The following is a 21,745-nucleotide window of genomic DNA, read 5'->3' on the forward strand; positions in this document are numbered from 1 at the left end:
AATATTTATTTTGGCAAAATACACCCATGACATTTATAATTTGATTGAATCTTCTATTTCCTTGATGTCATGTCATGCTACTACTTGCATTGTTTGCTTTGCTTTTAGAAATCACGTGATGCTTTTCAAATGTTGTGTTTCCAAAAAAAACACATTGATTCTATACGTTTGGTTTGGCATCAAGAATAAGGTTTTTAAAAATTAATGTCTGAAATGATAATACTTGAATAAGATGAAATGTAGAGGACCCTGCAATTAATTTATTGGGGCAGATGATGTGACAAAGTTGTACATGTTAATTAGACTTCAGAAAAGTTTTATTTTAAAACTCAAATGACTATCCTATATAAGCCTGAGGTGCCTACTTTTAATTTAGAAATTCCTTTCCTAGGAAACTAATAGAAAATACTTTTTCTGACCAATAAACGACCTTCTTTCAGCTACTCAAATATTTTCAAACTGTAACCTTCCTGGAGTAGCCTTTTGCCAATGCCTGCGCCTGAGCAGGAGGGAACATCTAGTGACCTCAGAGCCTCCATCGGCAGCTGCCACACACAAAGTTAGCTGTTAGGTCACATAATTTAATTGGACCTGACTTTTCTTGACTCGATTCCCTCTTTGTCCTCCAGCTTTTTCTACCCACCCCCCTCATTTTTTTTTTTTTCCCAAACCTGAAATACACTTAAGTCAGAAATAAAACATCCCTCTTAACATCCTACTAAGAAGCCTTATTTCTTTTTCATAAATGTTAAGTATTTTGATCTTTTAACACCAGGCCTTAGGAGAAATGGTGATATAATATTTTTTCTTCCCCATTTCCATTCTGGGCATCTGCAGCATGGCCCCTCTTATCAGGGTCTAGCCCTCTAGGTGAAGTCAGTTTGGGAAGGCTTGTCACTCCTAAGATACTGCTTAAGATATTCATACTCTCTGCAATTGTACTGATTGAATGGAACATTAGAAATAAACAGTTCTGAAGATCCAAAGGAGGAATCATTAGTGGTGAATAATCAGGGGAAATGACAAGCAGTGACCCTTTGGAATGGAAGCCCTTTTCTTTGAGACCAGTAAATACTAATTTAATTTCAAAAGTTAAATAAAATGGAAAATTAAAATAATACTTAGATACTTTAAACATTTTATTTAAGGCTTCAACTTATAATTATACATTTATTCAGTAACAATTTTTTTTAAGATTTTATTTATTTATTTGACAGAGAGATCATAAGTAGGCAGAGAGGCAGGCAGAGAGAGAGGAGGAAGCAGGCTCCCTGCTGAGCAGAGAGCCTGACGCAGGGCTTGATCCCAGGACCTCAGGATCATGACAGGAGGTAAAGGTAGAGGCTTAACCCACTGAGCCACCCAGGCTCCCCTATTCAGTAACAATTTTACATGGAGTAAAAACCCTTCCTCTGTAAGGAATAGTCTGTAAAAAATGACATTAAATAATTATAATAAAAAATACAATTGACATGAACAGGTGTGAGAATAACACAACTGACTTTTGGTAAGCCAACAGCTCAGTTGGTGAAAACAAAGGTATGCAGATGGTCATAGATAGTAGGCTACCAGATCAAGTGTCCAGTGAACCATGGCATTTTTGAAGATTTTTCTTGTTGTTCTTTCTTTTTTTACATTTTATTACTACTAAAAAATAAATTAATTAATTAAAAACTATGAATCTACTTCTTAACAAAATTTTAAGTGCACAGTACAATATTCTAGTTAACAAACTATAAGCACAATGTTGTACAGTGGATCTCTAGAACTTATTCAATCTGCATAACTATATCTTTACACCAGTTGAACAGCAGCTCCTCATCTCACATACCCCCCCACACACACCAGTCTCTGGCAATCACCATTCCATTCTCTGTTTTTATAAGTTGGACTGTTTTAGGTACTTCATATAAATGAAATCATGATGTCTTTGTCCTTCTGTACCTGCTTATTTCACTTAGCATAATATCTGCCAGTTTCATTCATGTTGTCTCACATGGCAAGATTTTCATCATTTTTCAGGTTAAATACATTGTGTGTGTATATACCATATTTTATTTATCCATTTTTCCTCTGATGGACATTTATGTTGTTTCCATACCTTGGTTACTGTGAATAATGCTGCCAAGTGAAATCAGGATCTTAAAGAGATACCGGCACTGCCATCTGAGTGCCGTTCAGAGAAAGACTGGAAGATGCGAGGTAATTCCAATTGGCCAAGAGATGTTTTACCAAATTATTTAAAATATACTGTTCAGTCCCAACATGTCACAGTTTATCCCAGTAAAGACTTTGCTCCATTACAGTATTTCCACGCATGTTTTAAAATTACTTAAGTGGTCAGAAGAATATTGTAGAAGGAACTACTTTAGAGAGCTTCAAAACAAACAATATAAAAACACCTTTGAGGGACACCTGGGTGGCTCAGTTGGTTAAGCATCTGCCTTCAGCTCAGGTCATGGTTCCAGTATTCTGGGATTGAGCCCGCATCTGGCTCCTTGCTCAACAGGGGAGTCTGCTCCTCCCTCTGCCCTTCCCATGCCCCTCCCCTCTACTTGTGTGCTCTCACTCTCTCTCTCAAATAAATCAACAAAATCTTAAAAACAAAAAACAAAAACCCACCTTTGATATAGAATGGATTATTCTGGTTTCAACCAATGCCCAGCAACACATAACATAATATAAGGAAACATAAGTCATTTAATAAATAGTGATTTGGGTCCACACGACTCTATTTTCGTGTTGCCCCAGTCACCTTGCTGATGGACGTAGCTCTGGTCACCTTCTTTTACATACTATCCTGTAGCTACATGGGCTTCTGGGATACTCCCTACACAGGAAAAGCATGTTTTTGCTAATGTTCCATCACTCAGCATAGCTCCCTACCCTAATACATGGCCTCATCTTCACTACATCTTTGTTTTTTGTTCTAACATCTTAATCCTGAAATTTTCCTCCTTACCATTTTATACTCACAGCTTATTACTGCCTAGCATGTTATAATATGTTGGTTTCTTTTCTTTACTGTCCATTACTACCATTATACTAGTGCAGCTGTCTTCCCAGTGGTGTGAATAAAGTTTAGCATACAATAGATCATAGATAAAAATTTCTTGAGTGAAGGAATACCTGATTATTTTTCTTGTTGTAGTCCTAATTCTGACAAATTTTAGTTGGTTATACATGCTTGACTTCTCTCAACTCTTTTTAAATTGTAACTATAATTACATTAATCAGATAATAATTATAATGGTTATTATTAAATTTTTAATAATTATCTTAAGAAGATGATAAGTGGGGCGCCTGGGTGGCTCAGTGGTTTAAGCCTCCGCCTTCAGCTCAGGTCATGATCTCAGGGTCCTGGGATCGAGCCCCACATCGGGCTCTCTGCTCAGCAGGGAGCCTGCTTCCCTCTCTCTCTGCTTGCCTTCTGCCTACTTGTGATCTCTCTCTGTCTATTAAATAAATAAATAAAAATCTTTTTAAAAAATAAGATGATAAGTATTATCTCCCACCTAAAGTGTTCCAATAACCTTCTTGTTCTTTGAAACTGTTGAGTCAGGAACACTCAGTTCACTTTTCTAACACTTTCCAATCAAACAAACCAGTTGGTTTTCCAAGGAAAGAATGTGACAGAGGAGATAAAGTGCCTCACCGACTGAATTAATTTCATAGGAAAAAAAAAAGGCCAAAGAACAAAACAAAAACATGAAGAGGGGGTAATTATACCTTTAGATTATGTCTTCCAAGTTGCCTTTAGAATTTTTCCATTCGATATTTTTGTTGTTGCTGTTGTTGTTTTGTGTTGTTTTGTTTTATTTTCCCTCATCCAAACTTAGGCCTTCAAGTTTAAAAGGCATTGAATGAGGACAGAATTCAGGCTTCTAGTACTTTAGTGATTATCTTGGGGCTACATATTAGCAGGCCCAAAGATATTCAACAGTCTTAAAGGATAAACTGTTGGCTCTATCACTACTCTGGGCACCTTGGATATTGGAAGAAGTGTATTCTACACCAGGGAGCTGATGAACGTACCTATATAAAACTAACATTTAGCGAACTTAAATGAGGTTTTCTGTAATAAGAAAGTCTGAATACAGTTTAAGTAGCCAGAAAGAAATGTTTAAATTTAGTTTGCTTTACTCTCAGGTGCTATGAAGTATCAGATGTCTTAATATCAAGTGTGAAACTTTGGTAATAAGATTCTGCTAGTCATTTATGGTCTCTAGACTTTGGACTAAGACTTTATGCAGGTACTAAATATATACAGAAACAGTTTGTAGCCACTTCTAGATTATTACTGATCTCTTACACATATAGAGTATCTCAACAAGGATATGCTTGCCTGTTCATGCTGAAATGTGTATTCTGCAATGGAAAATCCATGTTTTCCGAGTTGTGGAAAGACCCAGAAACTTTCGTCACAGAATTGAAATAGGTTGTCTAGTAAAGTGCAGAACTCTGACCCTAAGACCTGAAATAATTTTACCAAAAGCCATGGTAACCCACACTCTGGCCCCATCAACTTTTTACCCAAACCACTGGTTCCCCTTTGGTGCTGCTTATGTGATTTGGTATCTACTAATGAAGGATGATAGTTAGCTCAGGATGTAGCCATCTTCATAACAACAATGAACTGTAGACAGTTTATGCCACTGGCCATGAATTGAAGAATTCAGGTACTGGTTCAGTGGAGAGAGAAATCTGTCTTAACTTGACCAGAATCTTTATTTTAGTTCATGGACTGTAGCTAAGAGCCTAGTTTATTATAAGCCTATCAAGTTACCTATACTGGAATATTAAAGACACATATATTTTGAACAACATTTTCTGGAAACAAATACAATAACTATATCACATGTTTAATCTTTACACTACTTATATACATGTCCAATAAAAAAAAGAGCCAAGCTTGGAAGGAAGCTTCTAGAATTAAACAAGTATCCCAGAATGCTTTGTCTTAATTTCTTCTCCAGCCTTCTGGGTACATGCTTGAAATCACCTTGGAAATGATGACATCAGGAAACAAAGGCCTCCTATCGAAGCTGAGGGCACTGCCTTATCATTCTACTCTCTACCTCAACTCTTGTATCATGACATTTTGCACAAAACGTTCATTTACTCAAGATTTTGACTTAGCAGATTGTGATTGTATTATACTAGAAATTCACTCACCATTTTCCACAACTAGTTACCGCTTCAGGCCCATAGTAGTTATAATATTACAAAATGCTATTTTGTTTTTTTGTTGGTTATGGGTTGCTTTTTGTTTTTTGGAGGTTTTTTTTGGTCATCTTTCTCCTGATCTTCTCTAGATGGATCTTTGTACCACCTTACAGGTGGTATCAGTAGGACACTTTAGATTTTTTTACTTTATTATTATTATTACATGTTTTAAACTAGGCTCCATAACGCAGTGTGAAGCCCAGTGGAGAGCTTGAACTCACCACCCTGCGATAAAGATCTGAGATGAAATCAAGATTTGGATGCTTAACCAACTGAAACACTCAGGCACCCCTATTACTTCATTTAAAACAACAACAACAAATTAAACAGCCATTGGTTTATACCTCTCTTTACTATGTGTACACACTGGACATTCACTATAGTGTTGTGGTTTTGTTTAGGTTTTTTGCTGTTGGGTTTTTGTTTTGTTTTGTTTTTTGTTTTATGAATAAAGAAGCAGTTGTTTCCCTCAGGAGAAGTATAGTACATTTTTTTAATGATATTTTTCTCTTGAAATTTATGTTCTAGGAATAATACTGGTATGGAGTCATAATGATAAACTGTTGATACACAGGGAAAGCTAAAAATCCCTCTTTTAAAACTATTTTAGATCCTGACTATAAGTTTTGACTTAAAAATAAATGGCAAGTTCTTTAGGAATAGAGAAATATTTCAGGGCACCTGGGTGGCTCAGTTGGTTGGGGGTCTGATTATTGATTTCAGCTCAGGTCATGATCTCAGAGTCATGGGATAGAGACTGGCATCTACTCTGCTCTGAGTGTGGATCCTGCTTAGGATTCTCTCTCTTCCTCTGTCTCTGCCTTCAAGCTCATTCTCTCTCAAAAAAAAAAAAAAGAAAAAATCACATTCTCTGTTAATAAATGTTGTTTACTGAGGATGTTTAATTTGAGTAGACTCCTTAAAATGTTAGAGGACCCTTTTCCTTGAGGCTTATGAATGCTCTGATTATCTAATCTGTGAGTACAAATAAAATAGCCAGGCTATTCTGAGAAACCTGATTACACATGCTCTAAAATGCTTGTAATTATGTTCAGAAAGAATCAGAAATTTTTCTTCAGTAATATAGAAGCTTTTCTGCTATTTCCAACATTTGTAAGTTCATAGAATGATAATAGAAGTAAGGAAGCTTCTATTCGAGATGACTATCATTGCAATATGGTTTCTTATATTTAAGGTAAAATAGGAGCAAGGATCTGAGAGAAAGAAATGCAGAAAAGTGCTATAGAGTTTCTTTATGAGTCTCTTTAAAGCTGTACGAAACGTTGCTTTCATTTATTTATTGTTGCCTGCTTTCTTTTATCATCTTTCCCCTTCATCCTTATATCTGAAGTGGCATTTAGCTAACACAAGGAAAATTATATTGTTGCCATTAAAGGAATAGAGAGGCAGACATTTTCCTGCTCAAATTCTGATTCACAAATATTCATAAATTTGGAAATAAAAAAGTGCAAGTATACATTATTATTTAAAATTCTAATATATGTTCCTTTCTTGGCACTCATCCTATAAACCTATTCAAAAAAGTTAATGATGTATTTCAGTTTATATAGTAATTGTAAGAATAATTTAACCCACCAGTAAACATTTAAACCAAAAAGATTTTTTTTCTTAACTGTGTGGAATGTATCAGAAGTAAAACACTCCATTTTAAAAAAAAAATTAAAATTAAAAAAAAATGAATTAATCAATAGACTCAGACAAAACCAGTTGGGTTCCTACAGATCTTGAGAACACTGCTATTACACTAGCAGGATGAACCTATTCAAAGTGGTAAGCCTTCAGCACGTGAAATATTTTCACTTGAGAAGCATAGTTAGCATTCAATGCCTATTTATTTTGCTATAGTAAAAAATCTTTTATTACTGCAAAATATCGAACAGAAGAAAAACACCTGAAAGCCAAATTAACTATGGAAATTTGTATTGACTGTGGTCAGAGAAATGCTTCAGCTTGATAACAAAATTGTTGCTGTTTCTCCACTTCGGATAATAAGCCAGGCTGTTGTTTTCAGTGATCAACAGCCATAGGCCCCGAGGCTGGCCTACTCATGTGTACCTCCAGGGTTGGAACTATGCCTGGGACATAGCCCATGCCAGAATCTGGGGCTCCTTTTTTGCAGCTGGTGAAGGTGCATTGGTGTTCAGACTGGTTTTGACCTTGTCTTGTTCCTTTCTGCAGATCTTGTGAGCGCTTTGTCTCAATCTTGAACAAACTCGCATGTTAATTCTATACTTTTTGTGGATTTCCTGTTTGTTTTTCATGGACTTTTGACTTTTATTATCTTATTTAATAAGTTTTGTTTCAATCCAGAACCAAAGTCCCATACATCCCATATATGATCCTTGTGTTTAATATCTCATATATCTGGTGGTGCTTTGTCTTGGTCATTCCTTTGCTGAACTTTTCCTGTATTTATACCTGGTGACTGTGGTCTGATTCCACTCCCGGAAAAGGTTGAAACTGCCTTTAAGTCTTGGTTTGCTGTCCTGGACTCTACCTTAAGCTTGTGATCTTCTTAGGAACATTCGCTTCTTTAATTTGGTGCCATGTTTCCCAGGTTCATCCATGTCGTAGTGTGTTTCATACTGTCTTCCTTTTTATTGCTACATAACTTTCCACTGTATAGACAGATCACACTCCATTTATTCAGTCCTCAGCTGATGGGTGTTTGGATTGTTTCAATTTTTTAACTATTTTGAACAATGTTGATTTGAATATTTGTGTACAAGTATTTATGTAGATATATGTTTTCATTTCTCTTCATTATCTGATAACTCTTTATTTAATTATTGAGAAATTGTCCAACCAAAATTTTGATATTTGAGAAATACTAAAGTAGCTTCTCCATTTCACATTTTTTTTTTAAGAGTTGATTTATTCATTTGACAGAGAGAGATCACAAATAGGCAGAGAGGCAGGCAGAGAGAGAAGGGGAAGCAGGCTCCCCGCTGAGCAGAGAGCTAGATGTGGGGCTCGATCCCAGGACCCTGGGATCATGCCCTGAGCTGAAGGCAGAGGCTCTAACCCACTGAGCCACCCAGGCGCCCCTCCATTTCACATTTGATCAGCAGTGCATGAAGGTCCTCATTTCTCCACATCATTATCAACATTCTTTATTATCTATATTTTTTATTATAACTGTCCCAGTGAGTGTCAAGGGATAACTCATTATGGTTTTGATTCGTGTTTGTCTAATGACTAATGATGCTGAGCATCTTTTCATGTGCTCCCTGGTTATGTGTATACCTTATTGGAAGAACTGTGATCAAATCCTTCGTCTATTTTTCTTCGTCTATTATTATCATTGAATCATGTTTTTAAAAAATATGTTCTAGATACAAGTCTCTTACCAGACATGTGCACAGATTTCCTTCTATTCTGAGGGGTTTTTATGGCATTTTTTTTTTTTTTTAGAGACAAAAGTTTAAATCTGGTTAAATTCAATTTATCTATTTCTTTTTTTTTTTTCTTTTTTGTTGCTTGTGCTATTGGTGTTCGTAGTGATTCCTGATCATGACTAAGGGATTTTATTCTACCTTTTTTGCCTCAGTGTTAATCTCCAATTAAAAGCAATCCTGAGACATCCTGATGGCGAACAGACACATGAAAAAGTGCTCCATATCACTTGGCATCAGGGAAATACAAATCAAAACCACAATGAGATATCACCTCACACCAGTCAGAATGGCTAAAATCAACAAGTCAGGAAATGACAGATGCTGGCGAGGATGCGGAGAAAGGGGAACCCTCCTACACTGTTGGTGGGAATGCAAGCTGGTGCAGCCACTCTGGAAAACAGCATGGAGGTTCCTCAAAATGTTGAAAATAGAACTGCCCTATGACCCAGCAATTGCACTATTGGGTATTTACCCTAAAGATAGAAATGTAGTGATCCAAAGGGGCACATGCACCCGAATGTTTATAGCAGCAATGTCCACAATAGCCAAACTATGGAAAGAACCTAGATGTCCATCAACAGATGAATGGATCAAGAAGATGTGGTATATATACACAATGGAATACTATGCAGCCATCAAAAGAAATGAAATACTGCCATTTGCAACAACGTGGATGGAACTAGAGCGTATCATGCTTAGCGAAATAAGTCAAGCAGAGAAAGACAACTATCATATGATCTCCCTGATATGAAGAAGTGGTGATACAACATGGAGGCTTAAGTGGATAGAAGAAGAATAAATGAAACAAGATGGGATTGGGAGGGAGACAAACCATAAGTGACTCTTAATCTCACAAAACAAACTGAGGGTTGCCGGGGGCAGGGGGTTTGGGAGAAGGGGGTGGGATTATGGACATTGGGGAGGGTATGTGATTTGGTGAGTGCTGTGAAGTGTGTAAACCTGGTGATTCACAGACCTGTACCCCTGGGGATAAAAATATATGTTTATCAAAAATAAAAAATTAAAAAAAAAAAAAAAAAAAGCAATCCTGAAATAGTTGAAATAAATAAAAGACTAAATTCAGTGTTCAGTAGCTGTTCATGGTGCGTTTCTTTATTTGTATGTTAAGCATTTGAGAGTCTAAACATGCACACCTTCTTTCTGAGCATCAATTTTACCTGAAATCTGAAGACAAATTTAAAACCAGTTAGCAAAGGAAAATAGTGCAAGATATCTGAGAATTATTTCTCATGCCTGAAGTAAATAGTAATTTTCTTCTTTAAGCATAATATCCATTGAGGCAGCTTAAGCTGTCATCTGCCACAGCTAGATTATTTTATGATATCTCTGATTTCTCCCCACATTTATAGATTTTATTTTTTAGTATATTATGGTTTCTTTTTTTTTTTCTTTTTTGGCACACAGTGAATACTTGTTTCTTAACCTTGTTTTATAAGAAAGATCAAGGCTGTGGCTCCTCTCTTCCAACATGACTGATTTTGCTGAGTCACTCAATCTGCCCCACCAGGACGTGGGTTATTGCAAGATAAGAAGACGAGGAAACAGCTGCTTCCAGACACAACACCCATCAGCAACAGACATTTTGGAGTACCTTCACTACATTGTGGGAAGCTGAACTTTTCCTGCACTTTTTTTCCAGTGGTTGCTTTTCTACAGACATATTATACATTTCATTGTGTAGACTTTTAACATCTCCTCTCATGCTCAACCTGGTTGTTATGAATAATCAGTCTTTGGTCTACTAGGATCTACTTCTTCCTCAAAATTGAAGCAATAATACCTCTTCTAATTTATCACTCAAAGTGACTGTTTCCCACCCCAAATCAGAAACTTCCAGTGCTGATGGATACCCCAGTAGCTATGGAGAATAATATTAAACTGCCTGCAAGGTATGATTTTGTCCACTACCTGCTGTTTACACTTACATGACCAAATAACTGTATTTCAACACAGCAGATATATCTCATCTGTTTCCTGTTCTTCTGAAGTCTTCAGCCAGGTCTGACTGCATTTGTTACCTTGTATCAGGTACACTGTTTCCTCCCTCTTGCTACACTGTTTGTTTTGGATAAAGGTCTCAGTTTATGTGAAGGTTTTTGATGGAAGTATTTATTTGCAATCTCAGGTCTTGCCTAAATCTGGGAGTATGACAGTTCTCTATGGGAGAACTAAATTTGCACAAAACACAGAGTTTACAATCACCCTTGTGCATATATGAGTCTGTGAGAGAAATGACATGCTGCTTGAGTGGAGAGGTGAGCTAGGAAAAAATATTATTTTATGCAAAATGAAAAATTAAATTTCTATCTCACACTTTATACATGAACCAGTGTCATGTGGATTATGACTTAAAAACTGAACCTTCAAACTTTTGGTAGAAGCTATATGTAAATTATTTAGATTTTGGAAAAGGGAAGGATGAGACAAAAATATTATTAAGTATAAAATAAATGATTCACAAAATTTGACTATTCAAATATGAAACTCTTTTCATCAAGCATAACTTAAAGGAAATAGAAGAAAAGTTATAATGTAGATGGATATTCATGATACAAAATCCAACAAAGTATTAGTGGGTATGAAATAAGAGAAACTATAATAAAAACCTAACTATCTTGTGAATTAAATTTTCATTCTTGTTCTTTTTTTTTTTTAGATTTTATTTATTTATTTGAGAAAGATAGAGAGATTAAGAGAATGAGTAGGAGGGGCAGAGGGAAAAGCAGACTCCCCATTGAGCAGGGAATCCAATGCCGGACTCAATCCCAAAATCCTAGGATGGTGACCTAAACTGAAGACAGAAGCTTAATTGACTGAGTCCCCCCAGGGGCCCTTGTCCGGAGGATCTAAAGGTAGACGGAGATTGGGGCTAGGATTTCCAGATTAAGAAAATAAAAATATTCAGTTAAATTTTAATTTTATTTTATTTTACTGTATTTCATTTCATTTTATATTTTAGAGAGAGACAGAGAGAGAGAGAGAGAGAACACGTGTGTGTGTGTGTGTGTGTGTGTGTGTGTGTGTAAACAGGGTGGGGCAGAGGGAGACGAGAGAAGGAATCTTAAGCAGGCTTCCCACTTAGTGTAGAGCCTAACTTAGGGTTTCATCTCTGGACCATGAGATCATTATCTGAACTAAAATCAAGAGTCAGACACTTGGGGCGCCTGGGTGGCTCAGTGGGCTAAAGCCTCTGCCTTCGGCTCAGGTCATGATCCCAGGGTCCTGAGATCGAGCCCCACATTGGCTCTCTGCTTAGCGGGGAGCCTGCTTCCTCCTCTCTCACTCTCTGCCTGCCTCTCTGCCTACTTGTGATCTGTCAAATAAATAAATAAAATCTTAAAAAAAAAAAAAGAGTCAGACACTTAACCAACTGAGCCATCCAGGCACCCCTACATTTGAATTTTAGATATAACATTAGGTTTTTTTTGTTTGTTTGCTTTTTGTTTTTTTTCCCTAAAGTATCTTACCAATATTATATGGGTTATACTTACTCTAATAAGTCATTGATTACCTGACATTTGAATTTACTGGGTGTGCTATGCTTTAAATGGAAATTTTACTTCTCAAATTGGTTTTTGAGAATGATAAAAAGCCCACCCAATGGGAAAGGTCTTTTCAGGGCCTAAGAAAAATAATGCATTATATGGCTAAATTTACTTTATTAAGTGTACTGTATGTGAATGCAGATATTATAAAATAAAAATATATGATATAATATAATATAATATTATATTATATTATATTATATTACATTATGCGTTATAATATTTTACCATGGATGGCTGTATGAATGGTCCTGAGAGGGTTAATAACCTTTTATGAACATCTTACCATTCCCATTTATTAAATGAAAGGATTATATTATGTTATTATAAGAGCTCACCTATCTCTAAAGTGATATTTTATAAAGCTCCATTCTTGCTGATTTAAATTAAATCTGAGGATGAACGCTGTATACCACATATGATTACTGATCTGTGGTAATATTACAGTTTCAGGTCACATTTCTTGGCTCCCTATTTAAACCCAGCGCCCCACGATTACTAGCTGCAACTATATTAATGCTCTTGAGGTAGCTCTTTTTCATTAAAATAGTGACATATTGAAATGTATTGTAGATTAGATCTTTGTCATATAAACTACCAAGAAGTAACGTAAAATAAGATAGCTGCATTATTCCCAGTGCTGAGCTGAAGTGTTTGATTCTAATAAAATGGGAAAGAATGACAAGTGACCTGTCAGAGAACCGAATTCATTTCACAGAGTTTGCAAATGAAGCAGAAGAATGTGAGAATGTACCTCATCAGCAAGTTAGTGACCACTTCGCTCTGATCACCACTCCTCATATTTCAGTTGGAATTTTTAAACCATAAATAGAATTAAATTCAACTGACTAGAAATAAAATATCCAAATATACATTCTCCAGAGCATGTTCTATTTCAGTGTTTTATTTGTATTCAGGCAGATTAAAATGGAAATGCTGTGAGGCAAAGAATTCATCATTTATCTCAGTGTCAGTGACTCAGCCATTTATCCTGAGACTCACCTGCAGTGGCCCCTCCTAGCTTCCTCTTTCCTTTAAATTCCTCCCAGCTCTCCTTCACTGGAAGGTGGAGAGATAGCCTGAACTAATCCAGCAGGATTCTTGGAGGCTGGTAGAGTTTTTGCTAAAGGTGTCAAGATTACTAATGTACAAAATAAGAACATCTGCATGTGTTAAAAAACAAACAAACAAACAAAACAAAAAACACTTTTTACAAAAGATTTGTTTATTTGAAAGGGGGGGGGGGCAGAGAGCCCAGGCACACACACAAGTCTGGGCAGGAGATTGGGTGGGAAGGCAGAGGAGGGGAGAGAGAGAATCTCAAGCCTGCTTCCTGCTGAGCTCAGAGCCCCACAGAGAGCTTGATCCCAGGACCCATGAGATCATGACCTGAGTTGAAATCAAGAGTCTATCACCTAACCGACTGAATCACCCAGGTGCCCTTTCCTCAGTTTTAAAAACAATCCCCAAACCAGAAAACCTAAATTAAAAGTCTCTCTCTCTCACACTTTAAAAAAAAAAAATATTTATTTATTTGACAGAGAGAGCCCAAGCAGGGAGAGCAGCAGGCCGAGGGAGTAACAGGCTCTCCGTCAAGCAAGGAGCTTGATGTGGGGCTCGATCCCAGGACTCGGGATCATGACCTGAGCCAAAGGCAGATGCTTAACCAACTGAGCCATGCATGTACCTCACAAATTACGAGTCCAATCTAAATTTAAATTGTGTTTAAGTTAAATTAAATGAAATCTAGGAAAAAACTGCATTGTATCCATGAGAAGGGAGAATATATTGAGTCAGGGGAAAAAAACTATGATTACATAATTTTAGAGCATTTTTTTCCAGTGTTTAAAGTGTTGTACAAGAAGTCAGGAAATAGAAAATATATTAAACTGAAACATGACACAGCTTTGATAATTTACACACAGTTATCTTGAGACAATTAAATAATTGGTGTCATTAATTTTTCAGATGTCTACATTATTAACCTTTTTATTCCTGACACTGAGATTAAATCACAATTCAGAGGTTATTAAAGAATGGAGGACAGACAAAACTATACCAATTGTCTCAAAAGTTCATGTTCATATTCTTATTTTGTAGCTGTATTTAAAATAGAAACTTTTGATACTTAAGCGAATACACCCACACATTCATCATTTACCCATAATTGTCATTATCTTCTTTATCCATTCATCTGTTGATGGACATCTAGGCTCTTTCCACATCTTCCTTCCAAGAAGAATCAATCATCTTCTCACTTCGTATACACACACACGTATAGCTAAGAAGTACATACCAAATCACAGTTCATTTTTTTTTAAACATATAATGTATTATTTACTTCAGGGGTACAGGTCTGTGAATCACCAGTCTTAACACAATTCACAGCATTCACCGTAGCACATACCCTCCCCAATGTCCATAACCCAGACACCCTATCCCCCCACCCCACCCCAAGCAACCCTGTTTGTTTCCTGAGATTAAGAGTCTCTTACGGTTTGTCTCCCTCCCCAGTTCCATCTTTCATTTTTTCCTCCCTGCCCCCCATGACCCTCAGCCCTGCCTCTCAAATTCCTCATATCAGAGAGATCATATGATAATTGTCTTTCTCGGATTGCAGAAAACCTGCTCTTGTCTTCTGCTCATTTCTTGATTGGATTATTTGTTCTTTGGGTGTTGAGTTTGATAAGTTCTTTAGAGATTTTAGATACTAGCCTTTTATCTGATATGTCATTTGCAGATATCTTCTCCCATTCTGCCAGTTGTCTTTTGGTTTTGTTGACTGTTTTCTTTGCTGTGCAAAATCTTTTGATCTTGATGAAATCCCAATAGTTCATTTTTGCCCTTGCTTCCCTTGTCTTTGGCAATATATCAAGGAAGAAGTTGCTGCGGCTGAGGTCAAAGAGGTTGCTGCCTGTGCTCTCCTCAAAGATTTTGATGGATTCCTGTCTGACATTGTGGTCTTTCATCCATTTTGAGTCTATTTTTGTGTGCGGTATAAGGAAATGGTCTAGTTTCATTCTTCCAAATGACCCACAGACACATGAAAAAGTGCTCACCATCATTCAGCATCAGAGAAATACAAATCAAAACCACAAGGAGATACCACCTCACACCAGTCAGAACAGTTAAAAATTAAGAAGTCAGGAAATGAGAGATGTTGGCAAGGATGCAGAGAAAGGGGAACCCTCCTACGCTATTGGTGGGAATGCAAGCTGGTGTAGCCACTCTGGAAAACAGTATGGGGGGGTTCCTCAAAAAGTTGAAAATAGAGCTACCTTATGACCCAGCAATCACACTACTGGGTATTTACCCTAAAGATACAAATGTAGTGATCTGAAGGGGCATGTGCATCTGAATGCTTATAGCAGAAATGTCCACAACAGCCAAACTATGGAAAGAGCCTTGATGTCCATCAACAGTTGAATGGATAAAGAAGATATGAGGCACACACACACACACACACACACAGGGATACCATGCAGCCATTAAAAAAAAAAAAATGAAGTCTTGCCATTTGCAAAGATGTAGATGGAACTAGAGGGCAATTATGCTAATCACAGTACTTTTTGTCAGCTTTTACTGTTTCACTCTATTACTCTGTTCTCCAGGGGCACAGCAGAATTCTGTTTTTTAATGTGTATTCATATATGTATATTTAAAGAACATATTTATACATGAATACATGAATATTTAAATTTCCATTGGTCTGATTATCTATGTATTTATTTTTTCTCTGCAGATTTCAATATTATGTGTTTAAGTTATACCCATGCTAATATACATATATACAGATAAATGGATATGCATACAGATACATGAAGATGTAGGCATAGGTGTAAAGGTAAATGTATGCATATATGTAGATATATGGGGAGGTGTTTTTCTTTAAGATTTTATTTGTTTAAGAGTGAGAGACAGTGAGAGAAAGTGTGAGAGTGGAGAAGGTCAGAAGGAGAAGCAGACTCCCTATGGAGCTGGGAAGCCAACACGGGACCCAATCCTGGGACTCCAGGATCGTGAGCTGAGCCAAAGGGAATTGCCCAACCAACTGAGCCACCCAGGCACCCAGGGATGTGTTTTTTTTTTAATGTGTCCAATATTATGAAATTTATTTTTGATAAGCATTTGATTTATTTATTTCCTCTTGATTTATAGTTGTATTTATTCCAATAACATAAAATTTAAATTAAATAGTTATATTATATGATATATTATTGTATATTATGTCATTAATATATTATACATTATACAATTAATATAATGTGATATATAATTATATATTATAAATATTATGAGTATATTATATTATATTATATTATATTATATTATATTATACTATATATACATATCCATACATAAACCAGACAAATACATCCTGGTACACATTTACTAGTGTGATTCCTGGGTAATGGAGAAGCACCATGAGACTTTGACTAAGAACATGGGCTTCTGTGGTTCCTGGGTGGCCAACTCGTGGTTTCCTCTTGGGTCATAATCTTGGGGTCTTGATATGGGGCCAGACATTAGCTCTGCAGAGTTTACTGGGGTTTTTCTTCTCCTCTGCTCCTCCTCTTGCTCACATACACTCTCTCTCTCTCTCTCTCAAATTAATAAATAAAATCTTAAAAAAAAAAAAAAAAAAAAGAACATGGTCTTCTGATCCCAGTCAGAGTTACTTAATTCCTGGCTCATAAACATTGATGCAGTAATTGTAAACAGATAAGAAGTTAACTAATCCTAATTGTTAGATATTTGAGGAATACAAGCTTTCTTTACAACAGAAAATCTTTCAATCCACTTTAATCTGAAATCATATACTATAATTTCCATAAATTAAAAATAAAATTAAATAATCATTTATGTTAATAACCCTTAACATACACATAATTGGATTAAAAAAATTCTTAACTTGATAAACTATATTGATTGGTACTTTGTCACATAAATTATAAGGCTGAAAATTAAAGAAAATATTTGAAAATTAACAAAAAATATGTTTATCAACTAAATAAAATGAACATACAAAAACCCACTGTATTTTTATAAAACAAGAGATATAAAATACTCAACACCTAGGAGTACATCTAGCAAACACTGTTCAATTCTTACGTCATGAAATTATCAAATTTTTGTAAAAGACTTAAAAGAAGACAATGATTAGAAAAGCATTCCATTTTTGGACAGGAAAACTCAGATCTTTTTTAATAATGTTCTAATGATATACAATTTCATACTGAGAATGATAGAGGATAGAATATTCTACTTTTGCTCAAAATCTGGTGTCACATAGTCTACTCTCAAGTGTCAGGAAAACATAATAATAAGCTCTTTCAATTAAAGATATGTGGACAGACTTTTTATCTAAGAGCTTATTCAGTTCCCCTCAAATATAAAAATGGTAGTTTTATTTTGTTTGTAATAAACTTAAAATTATAGATACAGATATAGATATTTTCAGGCTGTATCAAGAAAAAAAATTAAACAAGCAGCTTCATAGTTTTCTACTTGAAAAACAGTAAAATATTTAAAATGTAACATAACAATAACACAGTATGAAAGCACTCAATAAATTCAGTTACCTTTATACTTATCTTTTGTCCAAATTGTACTCCCATCATAACATATTTTTGAACATTGACCTTTTTTAAAAAAATTACGAATGCAAACTTAAACGTAATAAACTTAACATGGCTTAGTCAACCTGGTTTGGTTATTTTTTTAAGGTACTTGATTTTTTTTTTAAGATTTATGTACTTATTATTTTTAGAGAGAGAAAGAGAGTGCATGTGGGAGGAGGGGCAGGTGGAGAGGGAGAGAATTCTCAAGCAGACTCCTCACTAAGTGTGAAGCTCCACACAAGACTTCATCCCAAGGCCCTCAGATCATGACCTGAGCTGAAATCAAGAGTCTGATGCCTTCCCAACTGAATCACTTGTGCACCCTTTTACTCAATTGTTTTTATTCAGATTTTATTTCTTTGGTGTCAGATGAATGGCGAATGCCTCTCATCACACTGTATATTAAAAGCATCTTTATTTTTTGACTAGAAGAATGATATTAGATGGAGCTGGAAACATTAAGGTAGTGTTAAAATTCACTTTTCAAATTCACTTTTTTTTTTTTTTAGCTTCACCTTTAAGTCAAGTCACTCAACAAATTCATTTATGTTTCTATATATGCAAGACTATCCCCTGTGACATTACCTCACAATTTGCCCTTTCTTCAATGTTAGTACCCCAGACTTGTGTATCTAAACTGGTATTTAAAAGAAACGAAAATAATTAGGGATGTTTGAAAAAAGTTAGCATATATTATAAATTACAGACTTAGAAGCTATTGCCTGAAATGTCAGTAGACTTCTTAAAGTCAATTTTATATTTGCATGTTGAGGACTCTGCTTAAAGAGGTAGCATTGATTATAAGAACTCTCATAAATTTTAGGGTTGTTAAAAGGAGACCTAATAAATTAATCTGACTCCAATCAGATGAATGTGTCAAAAATAAGTGCTTTAGGGGTGTCTGGGTGGCTCTGCCAATTTGGCATTGAACTCTTGGGTTCCACTCAGGTCATGATCCCGTTGTCAAGCTCTCTGCTCAGCATGGAGTCTGCTTGAGATTCTTTCCCTTCCTGCCACCAAATCACATGCATGTACTCTCTCTTTCAAATAAATAGATGAAATCTTAAAAAAAAAAAAAAAAAGTAAAGAAAGAAAGAAAGAAGGAAGGAAAGAAAGAAAAAGACTCATCATTAAAAAAAAAAATAAGTGCATTGGTAGAAACATAGAAGCACTGATAATAGCTACAGAAAGAGTTCAAGGGGCCGATATTGATGGCCAACATTAATTATGAGAACAAGCAAAAAAAGTAAATGTTGCACATTGGCTTTAGGAATTTTATGGCACATAGCATGAAAACAATGAAAGTACTGGCCGTGTGCAAAAAATGTACTGTCGTTGCTCATATTTTCTGTTGTAATCATGGAATCATCATCAGAGAGTTGCATGGCTGGTCATCAGGAGCCTCAACCCAAAACCCAGACTTTAAGTAGAGAAAATCAGTCGTTGGCCATATTTGCCTATCTAATGTCTATTAAATAAAATAATACTTCTGCTGTCTCTGGCTATTTCCCTAAATTTTCAATCTTTTCGGCTCCTTTTAAAAACTATTACAGAGTTGATCCTGATCAGTGACTCTTCTAGAGAATCTTCAGTTTGGAAGACATCCGGGAAGGCTCTTTAAACTAGTCTCCTTGTAATGGTTTCTGTCTGTCCTTCTTAAGTGCCTAGACATGATGGGGCACCTCTGGCAGAGGAAGGAAGGAAACAAACAAACAAACAAACAAACAAAAACTTAGACTTTGCTATTAGTCCAATTTAGACTCAGTGGTAAATTTTATCAGTTTAAACCTTGCAACTCTAGGCAAATAGTAATTTTTAACTGATTTCTTCACCTGTAATGTACGGTATTAGCTGTACTTTGTAGTTCTTATAGATGATTACATGAAAAAAAATTACAAATTTTTTTTTTGTAAAAAAAAATTAAAAATTACATCAAAAAAATTTTTTGGTAGTTTCTGGGATTTTCGTGATAAGGTAAAATCTCATCCTATTAGCTTTTACTGTTAATTTTATGTTTCTCCTTCAAGGGAATATAGAATGGAAAAATTCATAGATTAATCCTGCTTCATTCCTTCCTTGAAGAGACCTGCTAGGTATCTCTTAAGTTCAACTCCACCCCAATTCCTTAAGGTACATTTTCCTTACTATGAGATGAGTAACTTTATAAAATTATTTTGAGTGGTTCATGGGCATGGAATTAAGTATAACTTTGATTAATGATAGAGGTTGATTTTGTTTATGACCTCATACTGGTTTTAAAATCACTGGTATAGGGTGCCTGGTGGCTCAGTGGGTTAAGCCGCTGCCTTCAGCTCAGGTCATGATCTCAGGGTCCTGGGATGGAGTCCTGAATCGGGCTCTCTGCTCAGCAGGGGGCCTGCTTCCCTTCCTCTCTCTCTGCCTGCCTCTCTGCCTACTTGTAATCTCTCTCTGTCAAATAAATAAATAAAATCTTTAAAAAAAAATCACTGGTATATATATAATGTGTGTGTATATTATACATATATATGTGTGTGTGTGTGCGTATACGTATGTATATATGTGTGCGTATGTGTGTGTGTGTATTTTACAATGCTCCTAATATACTTCACATGTGTAGGACTAGAAAAATCATCAAGGGACACCTGGGTGGTTCAGTTGGTTAAGCGTCTGCCTTCGGCTCAGGTCATGATCCCAGTGTCCTGGGATGGAATCCCATATGGGCTCCTTGCTCAGCCGGGAGCCTGCTTGTCCCTCTGGTTGCTCTGTCTGCCAATTCCCCTGCTTATGATATCTCTAGCTCTCTGACAAATAAATAAATAAAATCTAAAAAAAAAAAAATGGAAAATAAAGAAACAAACAATCACCAATTTGGTGTCCTTGCAACAAATTTTGGAAGCATTGCTTATACAAATTTTTTCTGCCCACTGTCTAATCTATTCCTTATTAAAAAATGCTTTTCATTATAATCAATAGGGGTTTTGTTTTGAATGTTTAAAGATTTGTATAATTATCTACTATTATGCAAAAAAAATTAAATTATAAGGAATCATACTTAAGAACTGTTTCCTTCCTAAAGAATCTGGAGCAGGGAAAAAAAAAAAAGACCCCAAATGTTACTAGAAATCTGTGGTTTTAGCAGCTAGACCAAAAGAAAAAAAAAAAAAGGAAAAAAAAGTATTTTCTAGAAATATGAAGAAAAAATTATAGCCAGTGTCAGCCAAGGGAAGAAAAAGTTCAAGTTAGAGGACATGGCCCTTTTTAACAAATCTTTTTTCTTGACTTAACCACTGAAGGAAAATATGCTTTCTGTACATATCCCACACACCCATCAAATGTAATTTTCTTCCTGAATTGAAAGTCTGACAGCAGTCTTCCCAGCAACAGAACAAGGTCCTAAGAATTGCTATTTTTATATGTAATTTTATAATCAATAGAGGATAACACACAGTTGCCGTAACAGATTCAATGTATTATTTTTTGATATGGCCTTTCACTTCACCAATAGGCTGTTGCGGAAGAGCTCTGGGTTTCTGCAGAGTGTTCTGTAGCACCATGAACTGCGGGTCTTACATCTTGAGTCTCTCCACCCTTTTAGCCCATTTCCAGACACATACATATTCTCCTCCGAAGACATATGACCTTTATGTTTAAAAAATGTTTTTTCTTTAAAATTTTTTAGGTGTTGCACTATTTTCTCCTGTGTTTATAATACAGAGAAAATTCTGATGTGTGATTGATTTTTCATCACTTGGCTGTGATACATTTTTTAATTTTTTGGTAGTTAAATACACAGTCAAAAATTACCTCAATTTTTAAAAAGTTATCGTTTTCATATTGTACCAGTGTATGTTAGAGAAAAGAAACATTGCTAGCCAAACTTTCTTAAATGCAGCATACTGTTCCTTAGTATTTTTCTTTTCTAGTTTAGGGG

Source organism: Mustela putorius, unplaced genomic scaffold (assembly GCF_011764305.1).
Source record: "Mustela putorius furo isolate JIRA1106 unplaced genomic scaffold, ASM1176430v1.1 tig00000589_pilon_pilon_pilon, whole genome shotgun sequence".
Classification (NCBI taxonomy): Eukaryota; Metazoa; Chordata; class Mammalia; order Carnivora; family Mustelidae; genus Mustela; species Mustela putorius.